At 41.8% G+C, this 20,033-nt stretch overlaps 1 long non-coding RNA gene across 1 annotated transcript in view; it reads left to right on the forward strand.

Moving 5' to 3' along the window:
- The first annotated feature begins 6,173 nt into the window (after positions 1 to 6,173).
- Positions 6,174 to 20,033, forward strand: part of LOC131831384 (uncharacterized) — a 52,520-nt gene continuing 38,660 nt past the window's right edge. Inside the window, exons 1-2 of the long non-coding RNA XR_009353626.1 lie at positions 6,174 to 6,229; positions 17,927 to 18,078. This is a non-coding gene — a long non-coding RNA (uncharacterized LOC131831384). The remainder of the gene's footprint in view (positions 6,230 to 17,926; positions 18,079 to 20,033) is intronic.

Here is a 20,033-nt window from a genome sequence, read left to right on the forward strand (position 1 = left end):
GTCAATTACATCTCAATAAAGCCTGGAGGGGGGCATAAATAAATAAGTCAGTCCACTAATGATTCTAATGCACACCAAAGTTTGTATCCAGGTCCTAGAGAACAAATAAAAGTAATTAACCAGTTATCCATGAAACTACTTCACTGGTACTCAGCCTCTGGCATTGATAGCACTCACGACTTTAGTGTGTGCATAGGAATGATAGTCTAATTTGAAGTGGCAGGGATCTCCATAACACACTTGGTCATGGTGGTGGACAAGTGAGATGATTTTCTCTGCAGGGTCATCCAGAGGTTTTTCTGGAACTGAAGTCCCATCCTGAATAAATCTCACAAAAGACATGACAAAAACCACGGCAAGGAATGGGTCTGCCAATCTGGTCCCCTTGACAACAGGAAAGAATAAACAAGAAGCCACTCTTCTGAGATAAAATGTGAAAATTGTAGCAGGATCTTTTGATGCTATGTAAGGCTATGTATGTCAAATCTTAAAACTGGCTCTGAACCTGGCCCTGGGCATTTACACTGGCTCCAAGAACAATAATTATTTCCTGCCAACTATAGTTCTTGGGGCCTCAGACAGTTTGTTGTGTTTTTTTTTTTCTTTTTCTTTTTCTAATTAAAGGACTAGAAAGACCACAAATGAGATTTATTTCCTTTATAACTCACATAATGTATTCCAATTCCAAATGCCACTCTCCAACTATGGCAGGAACAGGCTTGTCAGTCCTGAAATTTTTCTGTGAACATCTCTTTGTTTCTGACTAGCAGTGTGGAGACCTAGGGACAGAGCAAGGAAAATAACTGCTAAGAGATCAACTAATCTGTTGACGCACGTGTCCACCTTCCAGGTTTTTCTCTGACCTTTCACAGTGTTCCTTAGGGAAGCTCTTCAAGTTATAATTATTGCACTGTGCTTATGCCTCCATTTTAAACCAGTTTAAAAAAAGCTTCCTTTTGACAAGGCAGAATACGTTATTTTCAGATTTTCTAAAACATATGGCAATTTTGTTCAGACCAGTGATATGAAATTATGTCTTGTTTCACTTAAAGAGAGAGGAGGTAGGGCGGGGGATCCATCAAACATTGGCAAGGATATGGAGCGAGTTATTTCTTTTAAGTTCTATCTCAGTTGTTCCTCTTGCTTCAGAGAAAAACAAACCTTTATGGTATGCTAACATCTCCCATAGCAAAAGGGCTTAAAGCAAAAGAAAAGAAAATTAACCTATGATCTCTCTGTAGCTCTTTTCCATAAGAACCAAAACAGCGTTGGGCAGACTGTGTAAGCTAATGGGTTGTAGACTGCTCACTGGAAGAAATTTTAACGATTGTAGCAACTTCTCTTCAGATTACTAAAGTGATCACTGAGAACCGAAAAACAAGTTGCTTCCCCATGTTCGCACCATTATTTAATGGCTGAGTGAGGACCAGAACCCAGATTCTCTGAAGATTTATCCTGTACTTCAGCTATCTCCTCAAAATTAAAATGTAAATAAAAAGCTCTCTTTCTGGGAGGCAACGCTGTGCCAAACAAAGAAGGAACACTTGGGAGTCTGCTGCATCTGAGTGTAGATTCTGACTTCGTTAGTAGCTACAAAAGGAAGTTATGGAAGCTTTCTGAGTCCCAGTCTCCTTCCCTGAAAATGAGGATGTAACTTAGTGCCCACAGTGGCTTACTCAACAAACACATGAGTAGCTACTTGGAGCCAATCACTGTTCTGAAGCACTGGAAATGCGGCAGTGAAAAAGATGAGAACTCCCTCGCGCTATCATGGATTTTGTATTTCAGCGGGCACATGGGGACAATAAATGAATCAACGTGTCAAAAATATAGCACATCAGATAGTTATAGGAACTCTGGAGAGAAATAGAGAATGGGAATAGAGATTACCAGATCAGAGGGGGTAGAGGCATGTGAGTACGAGGTATTGTAAATAAGGTAGTCTGGAAAGGCTTTACTGGTAAAAGGACAGGCCAGGAGATGTGTGAAAAAGGGGAGGAATAATGACGTTGAAGAAAAACAGCAAGCCAAATGCCCTGGAGACAAACTGAACTCAGGCTATTGGAGTGACCATGCAGAGGTTCTGTGGCCAGAGAGAAGGGAATGTAATGCAAGTGGGTGAGATGGGGCCTGGGGCCTGAAAGACATCCTCTATGGTCTATAGCCACTGTATGCAGTTTGGCTTCCATTTTAAATAAGATGGAAAGCAACCACAGTGCTCTGAGCAGGGGAGTGACAGAACTGGACTTCTGTTTTAGAAGGACACCCCTGGTTCCTGTGTTGGAATAAACTGTAAAGGCAGCAGTGGTAGAAGCCAGGGGACCAGATAAGATAATACCCCTTTTTTGTTTGATAAACAAAAAAGATCAGATTTTAGGGGCACCTGGGTAGCTCAGTGGGTCAAGCCGCTGCCTTCAGCATAGGTCATAATCTCAGGTCCTGGGATTGAGCCCTGCATCGGGCTCTTTGCTCAGTGGGAAGCCTGCTTCTCTCTCTCTCTCTCTCTCTGTCTGCCTGACTCTCTGCCTACTTGTGATCTTTCTCTGTCAAATAAATAAATAAAATCTTTTTAAAAAAATCAGATTTGGGATAGAATTTGAAGAAAGACTCAACAGATTAGACTGTGAGAGAAAGAGGTGAGTCATACATGAATCTAAGACGCTTTGACCCCACTATTACAAGGATGTAACAGAACGTGGGAGACACAGGTGTAAGGGGGAATATGGATTCTAGACAAGTTAATTTGAGATGGCTACTGGCCATCGAAAAGGAGACAGCGGGCACCGAGACACCTGGAGGTGGAGTTCAGGGCAGAAGGTCTACGTTGGAGAGTCATCAGCCTCCATGAGACTGGCAGAACTCTTTGTTGGGGGAGGTGAGAGTGCGTGGTTGTGTAATAACCGGACTGAGTCCCAGGATACAACATTTAGAGGTTGGGGAGATGTGTAAGATAGGAGAAAGGAAGCTGACTAGTAGGGAGCAGAGAGATGGCAGGTGGAACAGGAGTGTATATTAAGCCAGAAATCAAGAGAAGAATGCCTTTCTAGTAGGAGAGAGAGTGTCTGGTGTCACTGATGGGTCAAATAAGACAAGGCCTAGGAAATAACCATTGATTTTAGCTAAATGAAGACGATGTGTGGAATGATGGAAGCAAAAGCCTAAATGGAGTGTGTCCAAAGCTAATGGTAAGCTTGGGAAAAAAAATTAACAAATTAATAGCAAAATGAACAAAATTGAACATTAGAGAACTCACAGAAAAAGAAAAACATGTATCCAACAAAACACAAAACATACAAAACACAAAACATGCTCAACTTCACTTATAATAAGGCAAATGTAAAATTACTATCTAATGTGAAATTATATTCCAATTCAACCAGCACATTTTAGCACTCTAGAAAATAATCTGCAATTAATATGGGAAAGTAAACATGCATGAATATGATTAAAAAAAAAAAAAAGCTGACTTTTGTGAGAATTTCCATCCAGAGAACTTATTATATTTCAGTGAGGGGAGTGGCCTTTGGAACTGCCGAGGTCTGAATTCCGGATCTTCTCCTTGTTGCTGGGTCTCTGTGGCTTCAGCTACCTCACTGTAAATGGGTCTTTGATTTGTACCATCCATTAGGGTTGCAAAGACCTTAGAATAATGCCTGCCTCATAGCAACAACGATAGACAACATTTACTGGGTGTTTAATATGCACGAGGCATTGTTCTAAGTACTTCACATTTCTTTCCTTTTCTTCATAGCAACACTGAAAGTAGGCCAAGACACCAAGACATTAAGGAACTTGCCTACATAACACAGTTTATCAGTAAAGGAATCATGGTACACAGAGACTGAGCTCTTAGCTACCACACTATGCTGTATCAAATAATGAGAAAAAAACTCATCTTGCCAAATATCATATATTGCAAGGTAACAGCAAAACAGTTTAGCATTGCTACCATATTTGATCTGTATGACAATACAGAAAATCTAGAAATATACTTAGTCCTATAGAATGATTATGTAATAATTTCACGTTAAATAAAGCAAGATCCTCAAAACAATAGGAAAGGGTTATACTGATCTGATTGATAGCCAAGATCTGTATTTAACACGGTTCTCAAATAAAAGTCAAATAGCTATGAACACGTGAATTTATCAAAATCAGTGAGTTATTTATCTAAGTTCATTGCATTTAGCAAAATGGCACTTTGCCAATTCACTTATTTCCCAAACTAGTCATGATCTAGATATCCTAGGTTAAAGAGGCTGAATTTAGTTTACACAAGGGTTGGTCTATATTTTAGAAGTTTCAGTATATAGATTAGGTATCAGCTTGCTAGGGCTGCTGTAATAAAATACTACAAACTGAGTGGCTTAATCAACAGAAATTTATTGTCTTAACGGCTCTAGACCAGAAGCTCAAAATCCAGGTGCCCCCAGGGTCATTTCCTTGTGAGGGCTATGATGGAAAGATGTATTCTAGGCCTCTCTCCTTGGCTTGTAGATGACAATCTTTTCTCTGCTGTTCCACATCATCTCTCTATGTGTGGCTGTGTTCAAATTTCCACCTTTTAGAAGGACATCAGTCACATTATACTAGGGTCCTCCTTAATGACGTTCTTTTAACTTCTTTAATCACCTCCCATAAAAACCTTACCTCCAAATAAGGTCACATTCTGAGGTACTGACTGAGGGTTATAACTCCAACATTTCTTTTTGGACAGGAGTCACTTCATAATACTTAATATTTGAGTGTAAGACATAGTAGCCACAAGACCCCTTCAGAGGCTGTTGGGTTGGCCTCCATGATACTTTTTTTTTTTTTTAAATTTATTTTTATTTGACAGAGATCACAAGCAGGCAGAGAGGCAGGCAGAGAATGAGGGAGGAGGAAGCAGGCTCTCCGCTGAGCAAAGAGGCCGATGCGGGGCTCGATCCCAGGACACTAGGATCATGACCCCAGCTGAAGGCAAGGCCCTAACCCACTGAGCCACCCAGGTGCCCCACCATGATACTTTTTAAAGCAGGTTCCAGTTAACCATGTATATCTAATCCTTTTGGAGGATTAGTTAAGGTATCTTTAAAACCCCAGCACAACATTCTTCTGGATGACATTAAAGAGTCCCTTGCTCATTTTGCACAAAGGCAAACCCTGTGGAGATGAACAGAACACATTTCTTGGGCCTGGCCCAATATTTCTACAGTTGTATAAGAACCATCTTAGTGTTTCACAAATTCCATAGCATGAAACATGCAAGCAATCAAATATACAACACACTCCTTCACAACAATAAGGAAATCACAACGGGAAACAACCACCTTACATGCAAGGCAGGAGGAAATGGTTTAGGGAACAAAGATTGGGTGTGGACAAGAATCAGTGGAAATACGAAATGAGGGTGAAATCTCTGCCCCATAATCCCCAGATGTGTGGTGTCACTGTCCTAGAGCCAGCCTTGCCACACCCCCAAAACTAAACAACCCAACTCCTCACCCTGCCTGGTGGATTATTAAAAGTGGTGGGAAAAGCCTCCCGTGGTGGGCACAGATAGTCATCTCTTTATCATCTACTGTAGAATTGGGGGCCATCAGCCTCATCCCTTAGTCCCCCTCCTTTTATTTGATCAGCAGGCATTCACATTATCATTTTCATTTCTCTGCCCCCCCACTGTTGTCACGTTTGTCCAAGACATCATTATCTCTTGCCTCTGCCAATACATATGCTTGAGCCTTGAACAACAGGGCTCTGAACTCTGGGCCCGATTAAACACGGATGTTTTTCTCTGCAAACGCTTTGTGGATTCCGTTTGGCCTACGGCTTGGTCTGTCGTGTTCAGGGTGGCTGAACAGAGGCCCGGTGGCCGCAGGAAGAGGCTCGGGCAGAAGCCCTGACTTCAGGCCCGCACCACGGGGCCCCACGGAGCAAGAGTCCCGGTGACGCCCGAAGGGGAGCCGCGTGAGGTGACGTCTGGGGGCCGCCCGCGGAGGCGGACAGGCGGCGGCCATCTTCTCAGTCGGCGGCGCCTGCGCCACGAGGCTGAGCTCCGGAGGGCGGTCCGCTGAGTCGGCGTCTAGGGTTTGATCGCTCGCGTCAGCGCGACCTCCACACGCAAGTCCGGGAAGGGGCGCCGCCGGCCGCTTGGTTGGCGTCTTCAGGCGACGCCGAGGACCGCCCGCTGGCGGGAGCGGCGCCGACGGAGCCACGTGCTCCCCGCCGAGCCGCCGCCCGGAGAGAGGTCAGTGCAGGCGGCCCAGAGGGCCGGGCGTCCACGCGGCCTCCCCCTGAGTGGGATCAGGCGACGGTGGGAGCTCCTGCTGGGGCGCCGGGGGAGGGGCACTGCAGGGGCTACGTTCGCCCCGTGTTACTGGTTGTCCCAGGAGGCAGACTGTGGTTCCGAAGGCTGCGACCGGAAAAGAGGTTGCCGGGTGTGGGAGGCCGGAGGAAGGGGCGTCCCGGCGGCTGTTCTTCCACAGTATCGAAGCAAGAGACAGACCTGCACCACTGCCGCCCGCTGCGCTGACTATACCCAGACTCTTTACAGTATAATATTGTAAACGTATTTTCTCTTATCTTTGATTTTCCTAATAACATTTTGTTTTCTCTACACTGTCATGGCAATACAGTGTATAATACATATACCGTACAAAATGCTTTAATCAAGTGTTTATGTTATTGGTAAAGCTTCCAGTGAACACTAGGCTGTTAGTGTAAGTTTTGGGGGAGTCAGAATTTACAGACAGATTTTTGACTGCATGGGTTTTGGTGTCTCAGGGGCACCAAACTCCCATGCTGCTCAGAGGTAAACTGTACACCCTTGTGTTTGGCTTCACGGTACCCCCAGGCTAATCCGTTCTCCCCTGAGCAGTTTCTCACCTATTTGAAATGCTTCAGTGAGCTTTTAAATAAAACCTGCTGTACTTAACCGTACCTGCACCACATGACCCTTTATCCTGCTCTCCCTCTTGCTGGCTGTTTCTGGCTTCTCTGTTCTCCTTTTACTTGAAGATTCCAAATACTTTCTGGCCTCAGGGTTTTCACCTATGCTATGCCCCCTTTCTGGAACTTCAGCTAATATTCAGCCAGCATGCTCCCATTCAGTTACACAATTTGTGAAAACCGTGAAATAACGTCTCCACCTCATTGCTAAGCACTGCTACCATGTCCCATCACACTCTTGCATACACCTGCCCACCTTGTCCCTTTCCTGGAATCCCCTGGACTTCCAGGCTGCCCAGAAACTAAAGGAGTCATGCCTGGCTGGCCCTCTATGAGGTCTGCAAGACCCGGCATGAGATAGGACTCAGCTGGAGAAACAAAGCCAAGCAGAGATAGATGTTAGATTTGTTGCCAAGAATTGGATTAGGTAGTGTTGGGGGATGGCAAGGCAAGTCAGAAATCCATGGAGCAGGAAGGGCAGACTGGAAATTTCAGGTACCAGCTGCCACAGCACTTTGTTAGAGAATTTTTCTTCTGGGAAGCCTCAGTTCTGTTCTTAAGGCCTTCCACTTGACTGAATCAGGCCCACCAAGATGATATAGGATAATCTCCTTTACCTAAAGTCAAGTAATTGTGAACAGTAATTGCATCTACAAAATACCTTCACAGCATTACTGATGTTAGTGTTTGAATGACTAGGGATTGGTGACACATAAAACTGGCCATCAAAGATGTTGTTCCAGCAGCTTGTCTCCCTTATTGGTAGTTCAATATATTTAATTTCATCCGTCCCTAAACTGTCCCTTTCTCTCCTCCCTAGCTCTTTAGATGGTGAATACCTTTTCTCCTTTCCCTCCTTCAGGACCCCACTTTAAATACCATCTTCTCACCAACCATCTCCTCACCTCCTCATTATCCTCTGTGTAGGTACCTGCCCAACCCCAGAAGGACCTGTACTCTATTGTTTCTCTTCACTGAGCTTACCACAAGTTAACTATGTGTTCTGTTTGTTAACTGATTTTTGCCTCTTGTTGGCACAAAACCTTGTGTCCCATGAGTGCTGAGACTTCCATTTGTACCACACTGTTTGCCACAAGCTAAAACTGTCCTGACAGACCCATAGCAGGAGCTCCGTTAATATTTGTTAAATGAGTAAATGTAATCAGAGATGGCTGTGATTTGAGACACAAGGACCCAGCTTGATATCCATTTTTACATAGCCTTTTTGCCTTGTCCTGAAGCTAGCTTCTCTGTTCAAAGTCTCACTCACCAAAGTCATTGTTTTGGCGCAAGCAGAGGCTCAGGGCAAATACATGGGTGAATCATTGCTTTTAGAGAAAACCATGGAGAGCTGGCTGACAGAAATTAAAAGAGCCACGATGTGGGTTCCTTCAACAACCGTTTTTATTCACGTATACGGCCCTCAGTCTTCCCTCTGATGTCTGACCCAAGTCAGCTCCCACTAGAGGGTAATTGGTTGGAATTGCTGCTTTGGTAGTAATTAACTGCCAAGCAGAGTAGAGAGGACTCAAGAACTGATGTTAAGGAGATGGCCCTCCTTTTTTAGCAGGCCCTGAAGTAGGACATGATCAAATCGAAAGCTCAGATGTAGAACCTCAGTAACCGAAGTGGGCTCTCTTAACTACATCTCATCAAGAATCACGGAAGCATCTTCCAAATTGCTCAGAACTTCATCCGTTCTCTACTGTCCATCTTTTAAATCTTTTTCTTCTCTTCTGATCCAATGGCATATCTAATAGATATCAACCCTTAGCTTCCTTATTCTGTGTATGGGATATCGGATGGCAATGTGTGCTCTATCAGTGGACTTCCTCCTATGTGGAATAAAGGCTTTATGGCTTTCCTTGGTGAAGAGGATATTCCTCCCCCCACCACTTACTTGCTAACACATATAGGGATTCTGAGTCACCAGTGAAAAAGCCTTTAGGAGATTTGTGCATTTGATGGCCTTTGCCTCATTCTCATTTCATATGATAAAAAGAGGCAAATAGATGTTGTCTTAGAAGAGCTTTATATGTTGGAGCAAAAACAGACAATTTTAGAAAATGGTAAAACTATTTCTGTCCACAGTAAAATTGCATGGTTTTGTTTAAGTCGTCATGATGACTCTAGATCAGGGAGCGTGGAGTATGATTCAGAGTGTATCTGTGATACACTGTCCTATAGATGATCTAAAACAAGCCATTAAGCAAAAATATTCATACAAAATTCCCTCCATATTCCTAATTTTGTTCAGTTGCCCTTCTCATTCTGTTCACCTGCCATGAGAACATGAATAATATAATGTGATATGGCTAAGGTCAGTCAGGAGAATATGACATCTACTTGCAGGACATAGATACCTGCCCAAGACCAAACTGGGAAGTAGTTGAAGTTTAGAGTTGAGGCCTCCAGTCCAAATATAGACTTTTTTCACTTTAAGATTTTTTTTGTTTTTCTCCTCAGGAACCAAAAGTTCCTTGCTCTTTCTCTTTAAGACATAACTCAGATCCTTTATAATACTGCCCATAATCACATTGCCTGTCTCTAAATTCCTGTAACACAGTTGGCCACTCTTATGCCAACTTGTCCTGTTATTTTTCATTATAGATTAATTTCTTTGTTGCCAACTTAAATTATGAATTCCTGAAGGGCATGGCTCTATTTTCTCTGTCTTTGTTTCCAGGCACCCCATGGCATAGATATTTTGCCAGTTTCTTCTGGGCGAAAAATGAGGTTGTGGCAGAGAATACTTGGTTGTTCATCAAAATTTGCTTTTGCTTCTATCTAGATGCACAGCTAGACTGCATTTCCCAGCCTCCTCTGCAGGGAAGCTGAGCACTGTGGTGGTCTGTGCCACTTCTGGGCTTATTCCTAGAATTTATGTTTCCCTTCCCTGTGCTACTTTTTTTCTTCTTCTGGTAAAAAATGAGTTCTTAGGGATTGGCAAAACCACCAGATGGAAAGAGCTTAGGTCCTATAGTGATCTTGTTGAGTAAGCTGCCCACAGACCAGAAACATCTGCTTTGGACTTTTGGTGCCCATGAAATGAGCTGCGGTTTTGTGTGAGCTGTCATGTTTGTGGGTTTATTTTTTATAGTGGCTACCAGTCGTTCTCCTGCACCTAGTAATTTTAGTAGAAAGAGCTGGAACTTAGCTCTGCCACAATGACCAAACTATGTGATTTAAGGTAAGTTAATTAATTTCCCTGAGCCTCAACTTCATCACCTGTAAAATGTATGTGATTAAGCAACTGCCTCAATCAGTATGTTGTGAGAATTAGATATGTGAATGCGATCCCTTACAACAGTGCCTGGTACCTCATGGGCACTCAATGAATATTAGTTCAGTACCACTCTGATGTGTGCTTAGGATTAGAACTCTTGTATCTTCACCCCTAGCACAGATCTAAGATTTTAAGTTAGAGTATGCAAGGACTTCACATTAGGCCAAACTGTGTCTAAACAGATAATTAGAGATAATTATGCTGCTATTTAGGTCAAAGGCACTCTTCTTTCTAGGCTGAGCTATTCAGTACCTAAGGAGTAAGTCTGATCGTCCATTAGGTATTAATTAGGTATTAATGATTAAATGACATGTTGTTCACCTAATCATTGACTGCAGGAGAACTGGGGGAGGTAGACATTTGGTTGATTTGGTCAAGTTAAATTTAGAGGACTGAAATAGTTACCGTTTCTGCTGTTGGGTCCCCTGGACTCTTAAGGGTTCTCAAACACAGCAGTCTCTCATGCTGGATACAATAAGCAAGACTGAATACAGCAAAATTTAATTAGGCATATATTTGCAGGTTGAATAAATCCTTGATACCTACTTTTAGACAGTTTTAGGCTCTTGCATTAATGTGTTTATTCCTCTCTAGTTAACATCTGTCTTCATGTTCAAGGTTTGGACATATAACTTATTATAATCTCCAAAATCTATTCCTTTTATTTTCAGGAGATTTAACATTTTTTTGAAGATGGGATGTGGAGAGTAGGAGTCTCTAGTAATTTTTCCTAACACAAAAGTTGTATCTCAAAATAAAACTTTAAGATTTGAAGTCATGCTCTTCTTTGCTACAGTTTTCTCCTAAGAAAGTACCAGAGATTTGGCATTCTTTAATTTTTTATATAACGAAAAAATGAAAGGTTTTTTAAAGGCCAGTTTCTTAAGTCTATCACCCAAATCTGGAAACCAGGCCAGAAAAGATTTTTAAAACTGACCACATATAGGTGGATATTTACTATAGCATGACTTGTAGTTTAAAAAGCAGACAGCCTCCCCTCCACAATAAACCCATCTATTGTCCATGAAGAGGGAAATGGTTGGTTAAATTACACACATGCACCCACATGTAGTATAATTCCACATTTATAAAAACAAACAAAACCAAAATTCAAACAAAAACAAACTCCCTATATTTGTGATTATATACTTAATATAATTAGTAATATAATATATCTTTAGGGAAAACTATTTAAAAAACATAAAACTTTTCCTGTTGATTATTCAGGGCCATGGATAGTTAGGGCTTGTGACTGGAATGTGTTAACTTTTTTGTGGATTCCTACATTGTTTGACAGATACAATAGGAAGGTATTACTATTGCAATTTTAAATAATTTAGAACTCTTAAGAGGTCTTTAAATGTGAAAGGCATTCCTGAAATGTAGGAAGATATGAGTACCCACAGAAACTGCTATTTTAACACTTCTTAGGATTTTACAAAGCTTTAGTGTACTTACAAAGCTTTTGTGTACCAACTCATCCTGGAATCTACAGATTTTCACGTAACTGACCTTGTATCAGAAATAGACAATGCTAGGGATAGTCATGAAAGCAACAGTCATGTTCATTTTTTTTTTTTTTAATATTTTATTTATTGACAGAGAGAGAGAGAGATCACAAGTAGGCAGAGAGGCAAGCAGAGAGAGAGGAGAAAGCAGGAGGAGAGAGGAGGAAGCAGGCTCTCTGCTGAGCAGAGAGCCCGATGCGGGGCTCGATCCCAGGATCACTGAGATCATGACCTGAGCCGAAGGCAGAGGCTTAACCCACTGAGCCACCCAGGCGCCCCCAGTCATGTTCATTTAAAAAGCAATATGAAACAGGCAGAGTATGTTACAACTTTGAATATAAAAATAGCTTACAATGAGTTGATCTGAAATCAATTAAAATAAATCTTTGAGTTATTAGTAAGAAAAAGTATTCCACATTCCATTAATTGGAAGAAAGGAAAGGAGAGAAGAAGGAAAGGAGAAAAAAGAAGGAAAGAAGAAGGAAGGAAGGAAGGAAGGAAAGAAGGAAGGAAGGAAAGAAAGAAGGAAGGAAGGAAGAGGACAACTAATTTGGTAGCTTGACTGCCATTTCTGCTGCTGGTGATTGTAGGAGGTCTCAGGCATTGGGGTCAGAAGTAGAAGAGAAACAGATGTGATGGCAGCAGCCCAATGTTTCAGAGCATCTCATGAGGTACAACATAGAGCTGAGTTATCAGACTAAGTGGGATTTGAGGACTTGGCTATCCCCTCTTCCCTCATCAAATCATGATAAATTTAATTGGGACCAGGGCTCTCGAATTGCTGTAGCCTTTCAGTTGGGTTGGTCCACTTCCATGACCATTACAGATGAGCCACAACCCACGGGTATTGTGCATGCAATATACTGCCAGCTGAAGTGGAAAATTACACCCTGCCACAGAGGGGCCCAGGTGTCTTGTGAGTTCATGGAGTGACTGACTATGGATGTCTCACAGATGACATTCATCATCACTCCAAATTTATGAGCAGCTACCAATTAGAAGTAGGTACACAACACAGAATCCCTCCCCAGCATTGTGATGAGGAAGGGAATATAACCTGGATTGGGAAGCACAGAAGTTTAACATATACCAGGAATGGAAAGGCTAGAGAGGATAAGAGGAGTGGATCCCAAAGAGAAGGCACAGTTGTCCTGCCTATTCAAAATGGGCTGGAAAGTAGAAGAGAATATAAAATATAAATGATACCAGTTGGGAGGATGGTCTTAAGGAAACCATAGAGAAAGCAACATGATTAGAAGTGAGGATTATGATTCCATCCCTTAACTTTGGATTGTTTAAGAGAGAAGTACATTTTAAGAATAGGCCATGGAAGGGACTCTTTGTCCAAACAGATAATATCAAGAATTTGCATCGACTTTATTATCTTGGTGACGGACAGATGACTTTGTTAACCTAAAGAAAGTTAGGGCTTTTCAGGGCAGGCTGGCCAGAAATCCTGCCCCTCAGCAAGTTTAGATTTCCTCTCCAAATCTCACTTATTTGCTTAGGGCCAGATCCAACCTTTTGTTCTCAAACAATGTTCTATTCTAAAGTTCTTCTGAGGAGAATCCTGCCTCCTGGATGGGCCTGACATCTCAAAAAGCAAGTAAAAAAGACTTCCAAGGAGTCACACAGAGTGAGAATCTGGCCCATCAATTTTCTGGGTTGGTTGGTTTTTTGTTTTTTTAAACACAGCTTGTAAAGGAAGCCAGAGGCTGTGTAGCTCAGCCTAGCGTGCAGGACGGCTGGCTTCGAGCAAAGTCGCAGCCAGACTCAGGTGACCCTGTGCTCTTCCTGCAGCTTGCTGAAGTGAAGCCTTCCACTAAGGGTTCAAAGAGAGGGTATACCATTTTGATTTGGGCATTTGTTTAATGTTTCCTAATCACACATATATCTTTTAGCTGTCCACTTCAGACTTTTGTCTGAATTGCTTATTCTTACAGAGTATAAAGTACAGTTTTTTAACTTGTCTATTTAGAACCAGTGAAAATGCGGACCTAATATAAAAAATGGTGTGTGTGCATATATATACATCTTCATACATAAAATGACCATAATGTTACATGTTAACTAGATTTTTTATCTAAATGATAACAGATTGGAGAATAAAAATTCATCCAAGAGGTCACTCTGAAGTGGGAGAACCTGTAGGCAAACTAACATGGAGCAGAGACTGGAACTGGGTGCCTTAGTCAGTTAAGCATCCGGCTCTTGATTTCAGCTTAGGTCCTGATCTCAGGGTCATGAGATTGAGCCCTGTGTCAGGCTCTGAGTGTGGAGCCTGCTTAGGATTCTCTCTGTCCCTTTGTCCCTCCCCACTCTAACCACACACACACTCTTTCTCTCTTTAAAAAAAAAAAAAAATTGGAAATGCAAGAAAAAAATTAATAGGTGTAACTCTTACATTCTTTGCAATAAGTGCCTTCTCCACTTCCTCCTTCTTGGATTTCTCATCCTGAGTTCTTATAAATTTCTCCTAACATAAAACTGTTTTGAGTTGATGTCCTTAATTACACAAACTAGGAAGGCAAAGAAAGTTGAAGAACTATTTTAAGCTAAATTACTTTAAATTAAAATATTATGAATGAGTCTGAAAATATTTAAAACATCTAATGGTTTGAAACAAAGATTATGCATAGCTTTAGCACAATTAAAACTCAAAGAATTCCTCTAATTATTTTCCCATGTTAATGTAGGTGACCAGTCCAAGGTCTCTTATCTAGTTAGTTTGAACAGATTGGAAGTGAAGGATCTCCCAATTTTTAAGCTAATATTCTTTCTACTTAGCTCTGTGGTCTTGGGAATAGTTAATGAATCTTTTCATGCTTCAGTTTCCTCAACGGTGAAATGGGCATCATGATGATACATAATTCATAGAACTCTTGAGAATTAAGTAACATATATAAAGTCTAGAGAAGAGCACCTAATACATGATAGGCCCTCTATAAATATTAGCTATATTGCTTACCACCTTGCCTTTCTATTAGTTTACTATGAAAAACAGTGTTTGAAATTAATCCTTTTGAGTGTTTAGCTACTGGAAATATAGAATCAGTGATGACAGTATATCTTGGATGGGAATCAGATTTTTTTTGTTTCTTTTCTTTCCTATTCCCAAAAATGATTTTGTAGAGCATCTTCTTTATTCAAGCCTGATTACTTCTTAGATAATAAAAATTGTCATGATTAAATAGACAAAATGCGTGGGAGAAAGAATATGTTTTCTCTCTCCTCTCCTAAAGTAGACATTGAGTCCAGGGTGTGCTATTCACTGCCATCATAATTATCATGAAAGGTGATTTGGAATAAGTTGAGCCGACAAACCGAACTAGGGAAAAACACAGATCCATTATTCATAAATCACTCAAAATGCCACCTCCTCAGTGAAATGCTCTCCAATCCCACCATCAGAACGAATTGCTCCCTGGTCAGGGTTCCAGGCCATCTGTGTTTATACTTCACTTCTGGGACTCATCAGTTTTCCCTGTGCCTTGTTCTTCCATTGCACTGAAGTTTAGACTCACAAAAGCAGACTCTGTGCCATATCCATCTTTGTTTCCAGAATCAAGACTACCTCACAGCGCTTACAAGTATGCAGTCGTATCTATTGAATCAAATTCTTAGACCTTATTTTGAAATAAGTGAGCATATAAGCTTCTTTTATTTTTTTTAAGATTTATTTATTTATTAGAGAGAGCACGAGTTGGGGGGGGATAGAAGGAGAGGGAGAGGATCTCTAGCAGACTCTGTGCTGAGCACAGAACCCTGGCTCTGAGATCATGACCTGAGCAGAAACCAGAAGTCTGACACTTAACTGACTGCACCACCCAGATACTCTGAGAATATAAGCTTCTTTTAAAACTACTGTTATTTATTGAGCATGTATCATGGCTTCAAAACTGCTAAATTCATAATGACTGTGTTAAACATCATTATTTTCATTTAATAGATGAGAATAACTAAGGCTCAGGAAGGGTAAGGGCTTTGTTCAAGGTTATACTGTAAGTGGCAGAAACAGAATGTAAACGCCAATTCTGTCTAATACCGCTCCTTGGCAAGAAGAAAATAAGGATTGGACACTCCTTATTTTTAATACTTGATCCCTTATAATCCATCCTGAAGCAGGTTCCCACTATAGGAATGCTTTCTCTTTAGGACGGTCATTTTGCAATATTTTACCTCCATGTAACACCACATGTTTTATACGAACAGCACTAACACCAAGAAGACTGCCAGTCCCCTCCCCACTGGGCAATGCAGAACATCCAGGCATATGAGCCCTGTGAAAAGTTCTTGTGGACCGACATGATCTTTTGGATCGGTCTGACTTTGTTTTGTTGCTGTCAGTGACTTGCTCCTTCCTCTGTTTTGATACACCTTATGTAGGCTATCACAACAATGCCCATACCGGTAGAACTTGTCTGCATCTGCTCATGGGATTGGCTTCCAACGACTTCACCTCAGAGCTGCAACATAAACCAACTCTTTTCCAGCTGGAAACCTAACCAGCCCTGCACAAGTGTACTACACGCATATCTGAGACAAGTCTGTTCAACTCCACTTGACATTTCAAAGGCTATACTTTGAAAAGTGTACTGAACCCTTTAAATATGCTGCTTCCCTCAGTTTCTTCAATTACACAATTTTAAAGTTCTTCTTTTTAATCTTTTTCTTAAATTTTTATTTATTTACTTGAGAGAGACAGCAGAGAGACAGAGCATGCACACAAGCTGAGGGCAGGAGCAGAGGGAGAGGGAGAAGCAGGTTCTCCACCGAGCAGGGAGCCCGAAGTAGGGCTCAATCCCAGGACCTCAGGATCATGACATGAGCCAAAAGCAGATGCCTAACTAACTGAGCCACCCAGGTGTTCCTTCTTTTTAATCTCTTAGCCATTTTATAACTTTGTGTTGGATTATCCTTTGCAAGAGCATTTGCATTTAATTTTCTCACACTAATCAGAACGGTGTGCATTTTAGTTATGTGTGTGTCGGGAGTTAGGAAAGCCAATAAATTAACCACATATTAATAAGTAAATCAAAATAGAAAATATAGTAATGGAATATATGTCTTAAGATGATTTAGCCCCCTAATTCAATGCTACCCACTACCCCATCCAACTATAGCTTTCTTTTTTCTCTAAGTGCTGTGGCCACCCATGGGAAAACAAATAAATGTTGCGAATTAAAAAGAGACTTTTTCTTCCAACAAATAAAGACCAGAGCATCTCCTATTTTCAGTGTAGAATCAGTGTGAAATTAAGACGCTCACATTAACAGAGCAATAGAAGCTACCCTGGGGGAAATGAAAGATGACAGCCAGCCATCGAAAGCAACAGAGGGAATAGAAGTCCTTCATGGTAGAACCCAGCACGCAGCCCTTCCCTCCAAAGGCAAGCTCTGAGTGCAGGATCCTGGAGCAGGGGCGGTGGAGGGGTGGGGGGGGAGTGTCCGAATGTCCTGCCCCTCCCCCTGAGGAAGCCAGGGTCGGGTCTGCAGTTATCACTGCTCACAGCAGACAGGCAGCTTCCCTGCCAGGCCCACTCTTCATTCTCAGTGGGTTTGTTCAGCTCCATTTCCTGGAGAGAGCATCTCCTCACAGTAACTTCTATCACATGCTGTGAGCTTGCCTACGTTTGGGGCATGACATATTGATTTGCGGCACAATTATGTGGCCTGTCAAGGGGTGACCAGAGAATCCCGCAGATGCTTCCCTGCAGATCGCCCTTTCCAAACTCGCTGTTTCATAGACCAGCAAATCCCAGTGGAGTAAAGAGTTTAACACCAATGTGAATTTTCAAAGGAAAAGCATCAAAGGTGTTTCCTCTTCCTCATCTTCTTGTTCTCCTAAGTGTCTAAGTATAAGACAAGAACAAAGGGAGGAAGGGAGGAAACAGGAAAATAGGGACAGGACCTAAACTACAGACGCAGCCTCGCACAGGTAGCAGCAAGAAAGCCATGGTTCTGTGACCTCATAGAACACACCTGGCCTTGGTCATTCTCAGTCTGCCATAAATCTCAACAAATAAACTAGAAAGTTCTTCTTTCCTCAGGGTCCTATAGACTTAAAAAATATCACAGTTTGCTGAATCCTGGAAACATTGGTACTGCGAATGGCACAGCCCAACACAGTTGACAGGGCCAAAAGAAAGCAAGTCAGGTCTTGGTTTCTAATTATCCTTCTCTCCTTAATTTTTAATTGGCAGATCACTGTACAGGAGTAGTTCTCTTCATCTCTAAGAATGGACATGGCGAGTGCATTCCATTGGTATGGAGAGAGTGTGTGGGGGCATAAATTTGAGTTGTGTGAAGAATACATTCCATTGGGTGCATATCCGGACCATGAAGGATCGCTCTGGTGAGTCCTATGAAAATGTGGTGGTTGATTTTCTTACTGTGATGACTTTCAGTGTATAAAATTTAAAAGAGGTGATAAACTAGACTGCTTGCTGCTGGGATATGTGCATGCATGTTTTTATTATTCCATGTAATTCTGAGAGCCTCATAACGTTTTGTACAGACAGAGTTTAAATTATACCATTATGGTCTTTCTTCACCTTGACCTTAAATCTCCTTCATTCCCTCATGGGGCTGGTGTTTGCCTTGTCCCCATCCAGTCTGTCATGCGGCATAGCATTCTCTCTGTGTCTAGTGCACCCTGATCTCACAGTGTGAGGCCCCGTCACTCCACATTTTCATTTAATTTTTATTTCACTTTTAGTTAAAGATAGAGTTGCATTCATTTAATCCTGTTTAGGTTTGCCCAGTCTTCAACTTCAACCTCCCCCCTCATCTGCAGACTGCATGCTGTCTCCCAGCTGCCTTCCGCTGACATGGCCATGATATTAGGAGGCAGGTCAGAACACTACAGTTGTCACAGGGCATCTTTACTCAAAGGTGTCTGCTCTTGGCTATTTGGACCTGATATATTTCAGTGTATTCTTGGTATGTGGGAGCATTTAAGTTCCAGAGTGATCGATGTCATATGATTACATAAAGAGATCATTGATTTTTAAATAAGTTGCTACATTTTTCTTTCTTTTCCTTCCCTTTCCTTCCCTCCCCTCCCCTTTCTTTTCCTTTCTTTTCTCTTCCCTTCCTTTCCCTTCCTATCCTATCCTCTCTCTCTCTCTCTCTCTCATTTATCAGTACTGAGTTGGCTCCTCTTCAGACATCCATGTCATACTTGGTGAGCACGACAAGGGGCAGAGAACTCTGCTCTGGTAGACTCTGTTGCATGAGAAAGACTCATTAGAAATAGAAATGTGGGGGAGTGCCTCCTTGTCCTCACTGTCCCTGAGCTGTCCTGCCTAGCAGGTGCCACCTCCTACTCGATTGCAAACAAGAAGCTCACAATAGTTCTCCAGCAGCAACTCTGTTGTCATTATCACCAAGTGAGGTTTGGAGCCAGGCAGCCCAAATGCCATTCTAAGTTTGTAAAACATGCAAGGATACGTAAGACAGGGGTGAGTCTGCAGAACTCAGCACACGTGCTCTGAAAACAGGGAGGAAGCCCCAGGCAGAACTCATGAAAATGGACTGTGCAGGAAGTCCCTGAAAAATAATGAGGACCAGATGGATCTAATCATTTGGGAGAGGGAAGGGTGATGATCTTGAGCAGATTTATCCTCTTGATTCATCAGGTCACAAGGCCCGGCCACATTCTTTACAATATCTGTTGACCCATGCACCATCCCTTTTTGCAGTTCATATGCTGTTAGCTTTTTTTTTTTTTTTTTAAACATACTGTTTTAAGACTCACTTGGGCACCTTGGAGAGACAAACACCATGAACCATTTCACAGCTCAGCTTTCCAAAAATAAGCGCATGCAACTATGTGAAATTATTCTGAGTTTCTAAAAAGCAGATGAAAAGTACAAAAAGTATGAGGAGTGAAGGGTTGTTCTATTACCTTATGTACACTGTCACAGTGAAAATTCTTGCCATTTCACCATTTCGGTGGCTTTTGTTCCATTTGCAAAACTAACCAGCCCCATATATATAGTCTCTTGATTTATGGATGTATTTTGTCAACACTTTCATATTTTTAGAATCAGGTATACATTGCATAATTAAATGAAAAGCAACCTGCCAGCTCCCAGAAATATAAGTTGTCCTTTGTGGTAATTTCCTGAACATGTATCAGTGTAAGCATGTATAAAGGTAGCTGTCTGGATATTGCTGTCTCCAATAAGATGCTTGCTATTATTGTGCCACCTGTGGTTGAATTTCATTGAGAATTGTCATTCATTAATTGCCATATGAAATACCTTAAAAAAATTACTACGATCTAGCAGGGAAATGAGAAGTTAT

Source organism: Mustela lutreola, chromosome 5, assembly GCF_030435805.1.
Source record: "Mustela lutreola isolate mMusLut2 chromosome 5, mMusLut2.pri, whole genome shotgun sequence".
In the NCBI taxonomy this organism is placed as follows: Eukaryota; Metazoa; Chordata; class Mammalia; order Carnivora; family Mustelidae; genus Mustela; species Mustela lutreola.